Here is an 18,065-nt window from a genome sequence, read left to right as displayed (position 1 = left end):
TGTAGCACAGGGAGAGAGTATGCACGCCCAGCCGTTGTAGCACAGGGAGAGAAGTATGCACGGCCAGTCGTTGTAGCACAGGGAGAGAAGTATGCACGCCCAGTCGCAGCACAGGGAGAAGTATGCACGCCAGTCGTTGTAGCACAGGGGGAGAAGTATGCACGCCCAGTCGTTGTAGCACAGGGGGAGAAGTATGTACGCCCAGTCGTTGTAGCACAGGGGGAGAAGTATGCACGCCCAGTCGTCGTAGCACAGGGGGAGAAGTATGCACGCCCAGTCGTCGTAGCACAGGGAGAGAAGTATGCACGCCCAGTCGTTGTAGCACAGGGAGAGAAGTATGCACGCCCAGTCGTTGTAGCACAGGGAGAGAAGTATGCACGCCCAGCCGTTGTAGCACAGGGAGAGAAGTATGCACGCCCAGTCGTTGTAGCACAGGGAGAGAAGTATGCACGCCCAGCCGTTGTAGCACAGGGAGAGAAGTATGCACGCCCAGTCGTTGTAGCACAGGGAGAGAAGTATGCACGCACAGTCGTTGTAGCACAGGGAGAGAAGTATGCACGCCCAGCCGTTGTAGCACAGGGAGAGAAGTATGCACGCCCAGTCGTTGTAGCACAGGGGGAGAAGTATGCACGCCCAGTCGTTGTAGCACAGGGAGAGAAGTATGCACGCCCAGCCGTTGTAGCACAGGGAGAGAAGTATGCACGCCCAGTCGTTGTAGCACAGGGAGAGAAGTATGTACGGCCAGTCGTTGTAGCACAGGGAGAGAAGTATGCACGCCCAGCCGTTGTAGCACAGGGAGAGAAGTATGCACGCCCAGTCGTTGTAGCACAGGGAGAGAAGTATGTACGGCCAGTCGTTGTAGCACAGGGAGAGAAGTATGCACGCCCAGTCGTTGTAGCACAGGGGAGAAGTATGCACGGCCAGTCGTCGTAGCACAGGGAGAGAAGTATGCACGCCCAGTCGTTGTAGCACAGGGAGAGAAGTATGCACGCACAGTCGTTGTAGCACAGGGAGAGAAGTATGCATGGCCAGTCGTTGTAGCACAGGGGGAGAAGTATGCACGCCCAGTCGTTGTAGCACAGGGAGAGAGGTATGCACGCCCAGCCGTTGTAGCACAGGGGGAGAAGTATGCACGCCCAGTCGTTGTAGCACAGGGAGAGAAGTATGCACGCCCAGTCGTTGTAGCACAGGGAGAGAAGTATGCACGGCCAGTCGTTGTAGCACAGGGAGAGAAGTATGCACGGCCAGTCGTTGTAGCACAGGGAGAGAAGTATGCACGGCCAGTCGTTGTAGCACAGGGAGAGAAGTATGCACGCCCAGTCGTTGTAGCCTCCGACATTCTTAATGCAGTCGTGGGAAAACATAGCTTTTGAATGCAGTTTTGAAGGTCCCTGTTAAGAGGAAGATCATTGACCTTTCTGTTGTTACTAGGCTATACTTATTTGTCAAACGCACCATTTTAGAACTCGTTTTTTAGCAGCGTTAATGGCGTTAAAATGCACGGGGACGCCCCTGTGACAGGGGTCCGGTGTGACGTCCCACAGTATATTCACAGGACATGATCCTTGGTTAGCTGAGTGCCATTCAAGTCATCAATATGTTGCTAACAAGCAACAAGATAGCCCAATTGTTTACATTATAGCATTTGCGCTCTAGCTAACGATTAGCCCAATTGTTTACATTATAGCATTTGCGCTCTAGCTAACGATTAGCCCAATTGTTTACATTATAGCATTTGCGCTCTAGCTAACGATTAGCCCAATTGTTTACATTATAGCATTTGCGCTCTAGCTAACGATTAGCCCAATTGTTTACATTATAGCATTTGCGCTCTAGCTAACGATTAGCCCAATTGTGTACATTATAGCATTTGCGCTCTAGCTAACGATTAGCCCAATTGTTTACATTATAGCATTTGCGCTCTAGCTAACGATTAGCCCAATTGTTTACATTATAGCATTTGCGCTCTAGCTAACGATTAGCCCAATTGTTTACATTATAGCATTTGCGCTCTAGCTAACGATTAGCCCAATTGTTTACACTAGAGCGTTTGCGCTCTAGCTAACGATTAGCCCAATTGTTTACACTAGAGAGTTTGCGCTCTAGCTAACGATTAGCCCAATTGTTTACACTAGAGAGTTTGCGCTCTAGCTAACGATTAGCCCATTTTTTTACACTAGAGAGTTTGCGCTCTAGCTTAACGATAGTCGCAATTGTTTACACTAGAGAGTTTGCGCTCTAGCTAACGATTAGCCCAATTGTTTACACTAGAGAGTTTGCGCTCGAGCTAACGATTAGCCCAATTGTTTACACTAGAGAGTTTGCGCTCTAGCTAACGATTAGCCCAATTGTTTACACTAGAGAGTTTGCGCTCTAGCTAACGATTAGCCCAATTGTTTACACTAGAGAGTTTGCGCTCGAGCTAACGATTAGCCCAATTGTTTACACTAGAGAGTTTGCGCTCGAGCTAACGATTAGCCCAATTGTTTACACTAGAGAGTTTGCGCTCGAGCTAACGATTAGCCCAGTTGTTTACACTAGAGAGTTTGCGCTCTAGCTAACGATTAGCCCAGTTGTTTACACTAGAGAGTTTGCGCTCTAGCTAACGATTAGCCCAATTGTTTACACTAGAGAGTTTGCGATCTAGCTAACGATTAGCCCAATTGTTTACACTAGAGAGTTTGCGCTCTAGCTAACAATTAGCCCAATTGTTTACACTAGAGAGTTTGCGATCTAGCTAACGATTAGCCCAATTATTTACACTAGAGAGTTTGCGCTCTAGCTAACGATTAGCCCAATTGTTTACACTAGAGAGTTTGCGCTCTAGCTAACGATTAGCCCAATTGTTTACACTAGAGAGTTTGCGCTCTAGCTAACGATTAGCCCAATTGTTTACACTAGAGAGTTTGCGATCTAGCTAACGATTAGCCCAATTGTTTACACTAGAGAGTTTGCGCTCTAGCTAACGATTAGCCCAATTGTTTACACTAGAGAGTTTGCGCTCTAGCTAACGATTAGCCCAATTGTTTACACTAGAGAGTTTGCGATCTAGCTAACGATTAGCCCAATTGTTTACACTAGAGAGTTTGCGATCTAGCTAACGATTAGCCCAATTGTTTACACTAGAGAGTTTGCGATCTAGCTAACGATTAGCCCAATTGTTTACACTAGAGAGTTTGCGCTCTAGCTAACGATTAGTCCAATTGTTTACACTAGAGAGTTTGCGATCTAGCTAACGATTAGCCCAATGGGGCACATGCAGATGGGCAACCCTCAGCCTGTTTATTTATAGCCACTATGCTGCTTCTGATGGGGTACATCAGGTGATGATGCTTATTGCTAAGTAACACACCTGACTGATAATATGGACCAATATGTCATTTCTATGTCATTATATTTTAGATGTCAGCTTCATTTGATTTTCATTTATTCTGTAGAATGTCCTTTTTAAAAATAAAAAAGTGACCAGAACAGTCATTCTCCCCCATTAAATTGTAGGTCCATCTGCAGCCCCATCTCCCCCCCACCCACTTCGCCTTTCGGTTGATGTTTTTTCATGTCCTTTTTAAGTGTTTTAAAGACATGAATATCTGTCTGTCTATTTTGTCCCATCAGTAAAGAGATCTGTGAGGCCAACACAACAATCATGTGTCCCATGTGTGAGCAGAACTGCAAACCCTGGAAACTCAGTGACAGCTGTGTCTATGCTAAGGTCAGTAATACAACCATGAAGCTATTCTATTCTGTTATCCACCTTGGTAGCTCAGTGACAGCTGTGTCTATGCTAAAGTCAGTAATACAACCATGAAGCTATTCTATTCTGTTATCTACCTTGGTAGCTCTAGTACTGTAGTAAACAGAAGTACTATTGTGATTAGCTAGTACTGTAGTAAACAGAAGTACTATTGTGGTTAGCTAGTACTGTAGTAAACATAATTAATATTACTGTTAGCTAGTACTGTAGTAAACAGAAGTAATATTACTGTTAGCTAATACTAGTAAACATAATTAATATTACTGTTAGCTAATACTAGTAAACAAGACTGTTGTTTGTCGCACTGCTTTGCTTTATCTTGGCCAGGTCGCAGTTGTAAATGAGAACTTGCTCTCAACTGGCCTCACTGGTTAAATAAAGGTGAAATGAAAAAAATGAGACCCAATGCGTCTATTTTCTTGACAATAGGCTAGTGTCCTGTCCGGGGGGGTGTACTGAGGCGATAGACTAGTGTCCTGTCCAGGGGGGTGTACTGAGGAGATAGACTAGTGTCCTGTCCAGGGGGTGTATTGAGGAGATAGACTAGTGTCCTGTCCAGGGGGTGTACTGAGGAGATAGACTAGTGTCCTGTCCAGGGGTGTACTGAGGAGATAGACTAGTGTCCTGTCCAGGGGGTGTACTGAGGAGATAGACTAGTGTCCTGTCCAGGGGGTGTACTGAGGAGATAGACTAATGTCCTGTCCAGGGGTGTATTGAGGAGATAGACCAGTGTCCTGTCCAGGGGGTGTACTGAGGAGATAGACTAGTGTCCTGTCCAGGGGGTGTACTGAGGAGATAGACTAATGTCCTGTCCAGGGGTGTACTGAGGAGATAGACTAGTGTCCTGTCCAGGGGGGCGGTGTACTGAGGAGATCTACTAATGTCCTGTCCAGGGGGTGCACTGAGGAGATAGACTAGTGTCCTGTCCAGGGGGAGGGGGGCGGTGTACTGAGGAGATCTACTAATGTCCTGTCCAGGGGGTGCACTGAGGAGATAGACTAGTGTCCTATCCAGGGGGTGTATTGAGGAGATAGACTAGTGTCCTATCCAGGGGGTGTATTGAGGAGATAGACTAGTGTCCTATCCAGGGGGTGTATTGAGGAGATAGACTAGTGTCCTATCCAGGGGGTGTATTGAGGAGATAGACTAGTGTCCTATCCAGGGGGTGTATTGAGGAGATAGACTAGTGCAGGCCTACTTGTACATCAAGCTTCCTCACTCTACGGAAACGAGAGATAAGCTCCTGCTCCTATGAGCCGTTCCAGAATGTGCAGGGCTACTGGTACCTCAAGCTTCCTCGGAAACGGGAGATATGTGCAGGGCTACTGGTACCTCAAGCTTCCTCGGAAACGGGAGATATGTGCAGGGCTACTGGTACCTCAAGCTTCCTCGGAAACGGGAGATATGTGCAGGGTTACTTACCGACTATGCTGAGCTTTCACGACTGGAAGGTTTAGTAGACGTTTGACCTGCCATAAAATAGGTGTGTTTTTTTATTTAACCTTTATTTAACTAGGCAAGAACAAATTCTTATTTACAATGACGGCCTACCCTGGCCAAATCCAGACGACGCTGGGTCAACCCAGACGTGCACCACCCCACGGCCGGTTGTTATACGGCCTGGATTCAAACCAGGGTGTCTGCAGTGCCTTAGACGGCTGTGCCACTTGGGAGCCCAATGGGCTGTGGATATATTTCCAGGCAAATGGAAAGTGGGCTGAACTGGTTGAAAGGACATCATTACAACCAGTTTTGCCTGCTGGGATGTCATCGACGTTTGTGTCATGGTGCCTAGTTCCAGCAGGTAATGATAGTATTGAGTCCAACCCAAGGGAATTGTTTATTTTCCTCTGTGTCTGTTTCTGCAGGTGACCCATCTCTTTGACAATGGAGGAACTGTGTTCTTTGCTATCTTCATGGCTATATGGGGTAAAGACAATTTTCTCAGTCTCTCTCTCTCTCTCTCTCTCTCTCTCTTCTTTCTCTCTCTCTCTCTCTCTCTCTCTCTCTTTCTCTCTCTCTCTCTTTCTCTCTCTCTCTCTTTCTCTCTCTCTCTCTTTCTCTCTTTCTCTCTCGCTTTCTCTCTCTCTTTCTCTCTCTCTCTCTTTCTCTCTCTCTCTCTTTCTCTCTCTCTCTCTTTCTCTCTCTCTCTCTTTCTCTCTTTCTCTCTTTCTCTCTCTTTCTCTCTCTTTCTCTCTTTCTCTCTTTCTCTTTCTCTCTCTCTGTCTCTATCTCTCTCTCTCTGTCTTGCTCTGGTATTCATGTTTGATACCATTCCATTCACTCCATTCCAGCCATTATTATGAGTAAAATAAAGAACAGAGTAGCAGCTGTGTGTGTAATGTGTTTCCGTGTGTGTGCAATGTGTGTTTGTCTCGGTATGATTTTTTGGGCCTTCCTCTGACACCGCCTGATATAGAGGTCCTGGATGGCAGGGAGCTCGTCCCCAGTGATGTACTGGGCTGTCCGCACCACCCTCTGATATAGAGGTCCTGGATGGCAGGGAGCTCATCCCCAGTGATGTACTGGGCTGTCCGCACCACCCTCTGTAGCATTTTGTGGTCAAGAGTGAGATCACACAGTCATCTGGAAAAACAGGGTCTTTCTCTCAATTGCATGTTCCAATGGCCCAAGAGATTTGGTTATTTTCAATAATTTGTGTGCAAGCACACACAAACCGTTTACGGTTACACAACTGTAGCCAGCATTTAATATATTTATATCTGAACTCAACTGATAGTTTTAGAGCTGCACATAGCTCTGAAAAAATAATGAACTTCTTCACCTGAGAAATCAAGACAATAACTAGAGGGCCAGATACATACTGTAGACAGAACAACTGTGTCATGACGTTGCCCTGTTGGTGAGGTTTATGACCCCCCATAAATACCTTTCCCCTTTCCTCTCTACTCTACAAATGTGACTCTTGGAAAGCCATTTGTTAACATAGAGAGAGTCGGGGAACATAAAAGGGTGGGGAACAGAACCATATTTCGGTAATCCAACCAGTTGAAAATATGCGTTGGTACTTAATGAATATGATGTCAGACCTGTTGTCGTCTGAGACATTAATACTGATGATAGGACGACATAAACTGTATCTTGGAAAGTCTACACATTGTAGTTATCAGATTCACATGGAATTGTTGCGCAATTTAAATGTTTTAATATGAAACTATTTGTGAAAATATTAAATGTAATTTTAGCTTCTAAATGAGAAAATTGTTTTTCATAAGTGAACTACGCTCAACTCAGTGGCCCCGCCCATGTGAACAGACATTGGTTGTAAACTATGAAACACTCCCTTCTCTCCCAGCACTACAAAGCCCCTTTGATGAAAATTCATAGTGTTCCCGAGGACGTGAGGACTGCTGTCATACGTTAAAAGTTTTGTATTGTCTATTCAATTTGTTGGCCAGGGTTCGTGAAGAATTCTACAATGTTCAGATGAGACTGAATAAGGTGACGATTAATGATTGACTGCTATTGATGTAAAAGATTACTAGATCTTTAAGAGTTTATTCGGAAGATACCAGCTCTATGAACATTCTTTCGTGGTGCCCTCGACTTTCTAGATAATTACATTTACATGTTTAGTTTAATCAGGTAATATTAATTACAGAGAAGTGATTTTATAAAATAGCATGTCATATCACGTAATCCGATATAGCAAAGACACAACAACTGTCTACAAAACCAATTCACTTTCAAATGAATCTACTGTATAATTTTAATTACTCTACGTCTCCTTGCCATCATCCTTCATGGGAGAAACTTTTTTGTTGTTGTTGCAGGCATACAGTGGGGAGAACAAGTATTTGATACACTTCCGATTTTGCAGGTTTTCCTACTTACAAAGCATGTAGAGGTCTGTAATTTTTATCATAGGTACACTTCAACTGTGAGAGATGGAATCTAAAACAAATATCCAGAAAATCACATTGTATGATTTTTAAGTAATTAATTAACATTTTATTGCATGACATAAGTATTTGATACATCAAGTAAGTTAGTAAGTTATGTCAAGAATCCAGTGTGTAAATAAATATATGATGTGTATTGCTGCATTGTTGGTTTTAAGGGATTGTTAATAAGCGTTTCACTAAAAAGCCCTCAATACAACAGCTAGTTCTGCTGTCTACCTTGTTGTATTTCATTTGATTTAAACAGTGTAAATACACTCGTAGAAATATTATGATGAGCAGTGTAGTGTGTAGGTGTATGTGTAGGTGTAGTGTAGGTGTCATGTAGGTGTAGTGTATGTGTAGTGTGGGTGTCGTATAGGTGCCATGTAGGTGTAGTGTAGGTGTCACACTACACCTACACTAAAGCTTGTTTTTCCCCGTCTACTCTCCCTCTTTAACTGAAGTGCTGTGTAGGTCTAGTGTAGGTCTAGTGTAGGTCTAGTGTAGGTCTAGTGTAGGTGTGTGTAGGTGTGGTGTAGGTGTCGTGTAGGTGTGTGTAGGTGTCGTGTTGTGTAGGTGTGTATAGACGAGGTGAAAGAGCCCAGACATCTAAAGCTTGTTTCCCCGTCTACTCTCTCTCTTTAAACAGAAGTGGGTCAAGTTGAATCTTGCCGCACATTAAAAATAAATTTGAATCACTCTTTGAAGTCACCATGTTCTCATGTGTATCAAATGTTTCTGTGTTTCGGGAATGTGCCGTAGAGATATTTCCCTTTGAGAATTCAAATTTCAACGTGGGCCCGCCCACAATTGTCAAAGATATTGACTTTAAGTACCCCCCCCCAAGAGACATCAGGCACCCCCAAGAGACATCAGCCACCCCCAAGAGACATCAGGCACCCCCAAGAGACATCAGGCACCCCCAAGAGACATCAGGCACCCCCAAGAGACATCAGGCACCCCCAAGAGACATCAGGCACCCCCAAGAGACATCATTTCACTCCTTGCCAATCGTCATGCCAAACATGATATGTCACAGAGTACAAGGAGTGGAATATTAGCAAAACAGGTTCAGTTATTTCAGGCTACTGGAATGAATCACCAAAGTCATTCCGTGAAGGTTGATCGATCTCTCCTCCGTGTTCCGTGTTCTGTTGGAATGTTGTCCCTGTAGCCACGGTGTTCCTGGAGTTCTGGAAGAGGAGAAGGGCGGAGCTGACGTATGACTGGGACCTCATCGACTGGGAGGAGGAAGAGGTTGGTCCAGACAGATGTATCTGTTTTTTTTTTCATATGAAATAATGTCAGAGACATCTACATGTATGTACACTAGTGTTCAGTCATTTCTCATTCAGCAATATCTGGATATTTGATATGATTTCACATCATATTCAGCTATTTCAATGTTTCTTATGATACAGTCGAGCATTGTGTGGATGGGAGGTATCTTTTGATTGGTTTCAGTCAGAAATATCAGAGTAATTGAAATGATACACTGCAGTGTATGTGTGTTTGTCCCAGGAGAATCTGCGGCCCCAGTTCGAAGCCAAGTACTCCAGGTTGAGAGAGTAAACCATATCTCTGGCAAGCCGGAGCCCTTCCAGCCCTTCACTGACAAACTCAGCAGACTCATGATCTCTGTGTCTGGCATCTTCTTCATGGTAAGACCTTGTTATCAGAGTTCTCAGGCTGTACTGTGGATCTGTGTCTTTCTGCTTGTGTCTGGGATCTATTTCACAGGTAAGACCTTCCATCACACAAATAAAAAGGCTTTTGCTGTAGATCTGTCCTCAGTGTGTACATACTGTAAGGGTTTGGGGTCAATTCCATTTCAATTCAGTACATTCTAGAAGTACACTGAAGTGTTTTAATTGAAAATCGAATTGGAATTGGAATTTCGGTTTATTAATTATTAAACTAAATTACTAAATTATTAATTGATGGAATTGAAAAAGAACTGATCCCCCCCCCAAAAAAAACAACAACCCTGGAACACAGTTTTCTAACTACCGATGTGATGAGCTTAGCAGTCAGTCACCACTCCCTGTGGAGGGAAACCCATCAATACAACAGCCACTCCTTGAAACAGTGACTCCGCCCCTCTGTTGTGATGTGTGTATTGTTGCTCAACTGCAATAGGACGTGTCAAGAGTCTGTGAAATGTAACAGTGAGTCATTGTTTAACAATGTTGCTCCACAGAGTCTAGACATTTGTAAACACACCTTCCCAGACAGACAGGATGTATTACCCCCAAAACTAACACGTTCCCAGACCCAGACAGGATGTACTACCCCAAAACTAACACGTTCCCAGACAGGATGTACTACCCCCAAAACTAACACGTTCCCAGACAGGATGTACTACCCCCAAAACTAACACGCTCCCAGACCCAGACAGGATGTACTACCCCCAAAACTAACACGTTCCCAGACCCAGACAGGATGTATTACCCCCAAAACTAACACGTTCCCAGACCCAGACAGATGTACTACCCCCAAAACTAACACGTTCCAGACCCAGACAGGATGTACTACCCCCAAAACTAACACGTTCCCAGACCCAGACAGGATGTACTACCCCCAAAACTAACACGTTCCCAGACCCAGACAGGATACTACTCCCCCAAAACTAACACGTTCCCAGACCCAGACAGGATGTATTACCCCAAAACTAACACGTTCCCAGACCCAGACAGGATGTATTACCCCCAAAACTAACACGTCTCAGACAGGATGTACTACCCCCAAAACTAACACGTTCCCAGACAGGATGTACCACCCCCAAAACTAACACGTTCCCAGACAGGATGTACTACCCCAAAACTAACACGTTCCCAGACCCAGACAGGATGTACTACCCCCAAAACTAACACGTTCCCAGACCCAGACAGGATGTACTACCCCCAAAACTAACACGTTCCCAGACCCAGACAGGATGTATTACCCCCAAAACTAACACGTTCCCAGACCCAGACAGGATGTACTACCCCCAAAACTAACACGTTCCCAGACCCAGACAGGATGTACTACCCCCAAAACTAACACGTTCCCAGACAGGATGTACTACCCCCAAAACTAACACGTTCCCAGACCCAGACAGGATGTACTACCCCCAAAACTAACACGTTCCCAGACAGGATGTACTACCCCCAAAACTAACACGTTCCCAGACCCAGACAGGATGTACTACCCCAAAACTAACACGTTCCCAGACCCAGACAGGATGTACTACCCCCAAAACTAACACGTTCCCAGACCCAGACAGGATGTACTACCCCCAAAACTAACACGTTCCCAGACCCAGACAGGATGTACTACCCCCAAAACTAACACGTTCCCAGACCCAGACAGGATGTACTACCCCCAAAACTAACACGTTCCCAGACCCAGACAGGATGTACTACCCCCAAAACTAACACGTTCCCAGACCCAGACAGGATGTACGACACCCAAAACTAACACGTTCCCAGACAGGATGTACTACCCCCAAAACTAACACGTTCCCAGACCCAGACAGGATGTACTACACCCAAAACTAACACGTTCCCAGACAGGATGTACTACCCCCAAAACTAACACGTTCCCAGACCCAGACAGGATGTACTACCCCCAAAACTAACACGTTCCCAGACCCAGACAGGATGTACTACCCCCAAAACTAACACGTTCCCAGACAGGATGTACTACCCCCAAAACTAACACGTTCCCAGACCCAGACAGGATGTACTACCCCCAAAACTAACACGTTCCCAGACCCAGACAGGATGTACTACCCCCAAAACTAACACGTTCCCAGACCCAGACAGGATGTACTACCCCCAAAACTAACACGTTCCCAGACCCAGACAGGATGTACTACCCCCAAAACTAACACGTTCCCAGACCCAGACAGGATGTACTACCCCCAAAACTAACACGTTCCCAGACCCAGACAGGATGTACTACCCCCAAAACGAACACGTTCCCAGACCCAGACAGGATGTACTACCCCCAAAACTAACACGTTCCCAGACCCAGACAGGATGTACTACCCCCAAAACTAACACGTTCCCAGACCCAGACAGGATGTACTACCCCCAAAACTAACACGTTCCCAGACCCAGACAGGATGTACTACCCCCAAAACGAACACGTTCCCAGACCCAGACAGGATGTACTACCCCAAAACTAACACGTTCCCAGACCCAGACAGGATGTACTACCCCCCAAAACTAACATGTTCCCAGACAGGATGTATTACCCCCAAAACTAACACGTTCCCAGACCCAGACAGGATGTATTACCCCCAAAACTAACACGTTCCCAGACCCAGACAGGATGTATTACCCCCAAAACTAACATGTTCCCAGACAGGATGTATTACCCCCAAAACTAACACGTTCCCAGACCCAGACAGGATGTACTACCCCCAAAACTAACACGTTCCCAGACCCAGACAGGATGTATTACCCCCAAAACTAACATGTTCCCAGACAGGATGTACTACCCCCAAAACTAACACGTTCCCAGACAGGATGTACTACCCCCAAAACTAACACGTTCCCAGACAGGATGTACTACCCCCAAAACTAACACGTTCCCAGACCCAGACAGGATGTACTACCCCCAAAACTAACACGTTCCCAGACCCAGACAGGATGTACTACCCCAAAACTAACACGTTCCCAGACCCAGACAGGATGTATTACCCCCAAAACCTAACACGTTCCCAGACCCAGACAGGATGTACTACCCCCAAAACTAACACGTTCCCAGACCCAGACAGGATGTACTACCCCCAAAACTAACACGTTCCCAGACAGGATGTACTACCCCCAAAACTAACACGTTCCCAGACCCAGACAGGATGTACTACCCCCAAAACTAACACGTTCCCAGACAGGATGTACTACCCCCAAAACTAACACGTTCCCAGACCCAGACAGGATGTACTACCCCAAAACTAACACGTTCCCAGACCCAGACAGGATGTACTACCCCCAAAACTAACACGTTCCCAGACCCAGACAGGATGTACTACCCCCAAAACTAACACGTTCCCAGACCCAGACAGGATGTACTACCCCCAAAACTAACACGTTCCCAGACCCAGACAGGATGTACTACCCCCAAAACTAACACGTTCCCAGACCCAGACAGGATGTACTACCCCCAAAACTAACACGTTCCCAGACCCAGACAGGATGTACTACCCCCAAAACTAACACGTTCCCAGACAGGATGTACTACCCCCAAAACTAACACGTTCCCAGACCCAGACAGGATGTACTACCCCCAAAACTAACACGTTCCCAGACCCAGACAGGATGTACTACCCCCAAAACGAACACGTTCCCAGACCCAGACAGGATGTACTACCCCCAAAACTAACACGTTCCCAGACCCAGACAGGATGTACTACCCCCAAAACGAACACGTTCCCAGACCCAGACAGGATGTACTACCCCCAAAACTAACACGTTCCCAGACCCAGACAGGATGTACTACCCCCAAAACTAACACGTTCCCAGACCCAGACAGGATGTACTACCCCCAAAACGAACACGTTCCCAGACCCAGACAGGATGTACTACCCCCAAAACTAACACGTTCCCAGACCCAGACAGGATGTACTACCCCCAAAACTAACACGTTCCCAGACCCAGACAGGATGTACTACCCCCAAAACTAACATGTTCCCAGACAGGATGTACTACCCCCCAAAACTAACACGTTCCCAGACAGGATGTACTACCCCCCAAAACTAACACGTTCCCAGACAGGATGTACTACCCCCCAAAACTAACACGTTCCCAGACCCAGACAGGATGTACTACCCCCCAAAACTAACACGTTCCCAGACCCAGACAGGATGTACTACCCCCAAAACTAACACGTTCCCAGACCCAGACAGGATGTACTACCCCCAAAACTAACACGTTCCCAGACCCAGACAGGATGTACTACCCCCAAAACTAACACGTTCCCAGACCCAGACAGGATGTACTACCCCCAAAACGAACACGTTCCCAGACCCAGACAGGATGTACTACCCCCAAAACTAACACGTTCCCAGACCCAGACAGGATGTACTACCCCCAAAACTAACACGTTCCCAGACCCAGACAGGATGTACTACCCCCCAAAACTAACAGCTTCATAAGTAGTCTAGTTCTGCTGTATATTTCTATCTCTCGCCCCTTCCTCTTTCTATTTGTGTGTGTATCTGTGTGTGTGGTTATATGTTTGTCTCCTCTCCAGATTTCTTTGGTCCTGACAGCGGTGTTTGCGGTGGTGGTGTTCCGACTGATTGCCATGGAGAAGTTTGCATCGATCGACTGGGAGTTTGTCAAGAAGAACTGGCAGTTTGCCACCTCTGGAACGGGAGTCTGTATCAACTTCATGATCATCATGTCTCTGAATGTGGTGGGTTCTGGCCCTATAACCCTCTGGGACCAGAGTCTGTATCAACTTCATGATCATCATGTCTCATTGTGGTGGGTTCTGACCCTACAACCCTCTGGCACCAGAGTCTATATCAACTTCATGATCATCATGACTCTGAATGTGTTGGGTTCTGGCCCTATAACCCTCTGGAACCAGAGTCTATATCAACTTCATGATCATCATGTCTCATTGTGGTGGATTCTGACCCTATAACCCTCTGGGACCAGAGTCCGTATCAAGTTCATGATCATCATGTCTCATTGTGGTGGATTCTGATCCTGTAACCCTCTGGAAATAGAGTCCGTATCAAGTTCATGATCAACATGTCTCATCGTGGTGGATTCTGGCCCTATAACCCTCTGACACCAGAGTCTTTACCAACTTCATGATCACCGTGTCTCATTGTGGTGGATTCTGGCCCTATAACCCTCTGACACCAGAGTCTATATCAACTTCATGATCATCATGTCTCATTGTGGTGGATTCTGGCCCTATAACCCTCTGACACCAGAGTCTGTATCAACCTCATGATCATCATGACTCTGAATGTGGTGGGTTCTGGCCCTATAACCCTCTGGAACCAGAGTCTGTATCAACTTCATGATCATCATGACTCTGAATGTGGTGGGTTCTGGCCCTATAACCCTCTGGAACCAGAGTCTGTATCAACTTCATGATCATCATGACTCTGAATGTGGTGGGTTCTGGCCCTACAACCCTCTGGCACCAGAGTCTATATCAACTTCATGATCATCATGACTCTGAATGTGGTGGGTTCTGGCCCTATAACCCTCTGGAACCAGAGTCTATATCAACTTCATGATCATCATGTCTCATTGTGGTGGGTTCTGACCCTACAACCCTCTGGCACCAGAGTCTATATCAACTTCATGATCATCATGTCTCATTGTGGTGGATTCTGATCCTGTAACCCTCTGGAAATAGAGTCCGTATCAAGTTCATGATCAACATGTCTCATCGTGGTGGATTCTGGCCCTATACCCCTCTGACACCAGAGTCTTTACCAACTTCATGATCACCGTGTCTCATTGTGGTGGATTCTGGCCCTATAACCCTCTGACACCAGAGTCTATATCAACTTCATGATCATCATGTCTCATTGTGGTGGATTCTGGCCCTATAACCCTCTGACACCAGAGTCTATATCAACTTCATGATCATCATGTCTCATTGTGGTGGAGTGCTGGCCCTATAACCCTCTGACACCAGAGTCTGTATCAACTTCATGATCATCATGACTCTGAATGTGGTGGGTTCTGGCCTCTATAACCCTCTGGAACCAGAGTCTGTATCAACTTCATGATCATCATGACTCTGAATGTGGTGGGTTCTGGCCCTATAACCCTCTGGAACCAGAGTCTGTATCAACTTCATGATCATCATGACTCTGAATGTGGTGGGTTCTGGCCCTACAACCCTCTGGCACCAGAGTCTATATCAACTTCATGATCATCATGACTCTGAATGTGGTGGGTTCTGGCCCTATAACCCTCTGGAACCAGAGTCTATATCAACTTCATGATCATCATGTCTCATTGTGGTGGATTCTGATCCTGTAACCCTCTGGAAATAGAGTCCGTATCAAGTTCATGATCAACATGTCTCATCGTGGTGGATTCTGGCCCTATAACCCTCTGACACCAGAGTCTTTACCAACTTCATGATCATCGTGTCTCATTGTGGTGGATTCTGGCCCTATAACCCTCTGACACCAGAGTCTATATCAACTTCATGATCATCATGTCTCATTGTGGTGGGTGCTGGCCCTATAACCCTCTGACACCAGAGTCTGTATCAACTTCATGATCATCATGACTCTAAATGTGGTGGAGTGCTGGCCCTATAACCCTCTGACACCAGAGTCTGTATCAACTTCATTATCATCATGACTCTGAATGTGGTGGGTTCTGACCCTATAACCCTCTGACACCAGAGTCTGTATCAACTTCATGATCATCATGACTCTGAATGTGGTGGGTGCTGGCCCTATAACCCTCTGACACCAGAGTCTGTATCAACTTCATGATCATCATGACTCTGAATGTGGTGGGTTCTGGCCCTATAACCCTCTGACACCAGAGTCTGTATCAACTTCATGATCATCATGTTTCTCCATGTGATGGATGTCTGACCAAACTGTTATGCCAAGCCACCTCATCCACAGTCGTACAGGATATTGTTGTGTATTGATCCACTGGATAATGTTGCATATTGATCTACAAGATAATGTTGCATATTGATCTACAAGATAATGTTGAATATTGCCAAATTGTAACTTTCTGATCACCATGTCTGTGATGTGATGGTATCTGGGTGGGTATCTGTGATGTGATGGTATCTGGGTGGGTATGTGTGATGGTATCTGGGTGGGTATCTGTGATGGTATCTGGGTGGGTATCTGTAATGTGATGGTATCTGGGTGGGTATCTGTAATGTGATGGTATCTGGGTGGGTATCTGTGATGTGATGGTATCTGGGTGGGTATCTGTGATGTGATGGTATCTGGGTGGGTATCTGTGATGTGATGGTATCTGGGTGGGTATCTGTGATGTGATGGTATCTAGGTGGGTATCTGGTATGTGATGGTATCTGGGTGGGTTTATGTTATGTGATGGTATCTGGGTGGGTATCTGTAATGTGATGGTATCTGGGTGGGTATCTGGTATGTGATGGTATCTGGGTGGGTTTTATGTTATGTGATGGTATCTGGGTGGGTTTATGTTATGTGATGGTATCTGGGTGGGTATCTGTAATGTGATGGTATCTGGGTGGGTATCTGTAATGTTATGGTATCTGGGTGGGTATCTGTAATGTGATGGTATCTGGGCGGGTATCTGTGATGTGATGGTATCTAGGTGGGTATCTGGTATGTGATGGTATCTGGGTGGGTTTATGTTATGTGATGGTATCTGGGTGGGTATCTGTAATGTGATGGTATCTGGGTGGGTATCTGTAATGTTATGGTATCTGGGTGGGTATCTGTAATGTGATGGTATCTGGCGGGTATCTGTGATGTGATGGTATCTAGGTGGGTATCTGGTATGTGATGGTATCTGGGTGGGTTTATGTTATGTGATGGTATCTGGGTGGGTATCTGTAATGTGATGGTATCTGGGTGGGTATCTGTAATGTGTTATCTGGGTGGGTATCTGTAATGTTATGGTATCTGGGTGGGTATCTGTAATGTGATGGTATCTGGGTGGGTATCTGGGTGGGTATCTGTGATGTGATGGTATCTGGGTGGGTATCTGTAATGTGATGGTATCTGGGTGGGTATCTGGTATGTGATGGTATCTGGGTGGGTATCTGTAATGTGATGGTATATGGGTGGGTATCTGTAATGTGATGGTATCTGGGTGGGTATGTGTGATGTGATGGTATCTGGGTGGGTATCTGTAATGTGATGGTATCTGGGTGGGTATCTGGGTGGGTATCTGTGATGTGATGGTATCTGGGTGGGTATCTGTGATGTTATCTGGGTGGGTATCTGTGATGTGATGGTATCTGGGTGGGTAGCTGTAATGTGATGGGTATCTGGGTGGGTATCTGTAATGTGATGGTATCTGGGTGGGTATGTGTGATGTGATGGTATCTGGGTGGGTATCTGTAATGTGATGGGTATCTGGTTGGGTATCTGTAATGTGATGGTATCTGGGTGGGTATCTGTGATGTGATGGTATCTTGGTGGGTATCTGGGTGGGTATCTGTGATGTGATGGTATCTTGGTGGGTATCTGTGATATGTGATGGTATCTGGGTGGGTATCTGTGATGTGATGGTATCTGGGTGGGTATCTGTAATGTAATGGTATCTGGGTGGGTATCTGTCATGTGATGGTATCTGGGTGGGTATCTGTAATGTGATGGTATCTGGGAGGGTATCTGGGTGGGTATCTGTAATGTGATGGTATCTGGGTGGGTATCTGTAATGTGATGGTATCTGGGTGGGTATCTGTGATGT

The 18,065-nt window shown here is 45.9% G+C and overlaps 1 pseudogene; it reads left to right on the top strand.

The window, feature by feature from the left end:
- Positions 1 to 1,496: 1,496 nt before the first annotated feature.
- LOC135536566 (anoctamin-3-like) lies at positions 1,497 to 14,064 on the top strand (annotated as a pseudogene).
- Positions 14,065 to 18,065: the final 4,001 nt, after the last annotated feature.

The sequence above is a fragment of the Oncorhynchus masou genome, unplaced genomic scaffold (assembly GCF_036934945.1).
Source record: "Oncorhynchus masou masou isolate Uvic2021 unplaced genomic scaffold, UVic_Omas_1.1 unplaced_scaffold_6343, whole genome shotgun sequence".
Classification (NCBI taxonomy): domain Eukaryota; kingdom Metazoa; phylum Chordata; class Actinopteri; order Salmoniformes; family Salmonidae; genus Oncorhynchus; species Oncorhynchus masou.
Note: the sequence above shows the minus strand (reverse complement) of the source record. Positions and strands in the feature narration are given on the sequence as shown.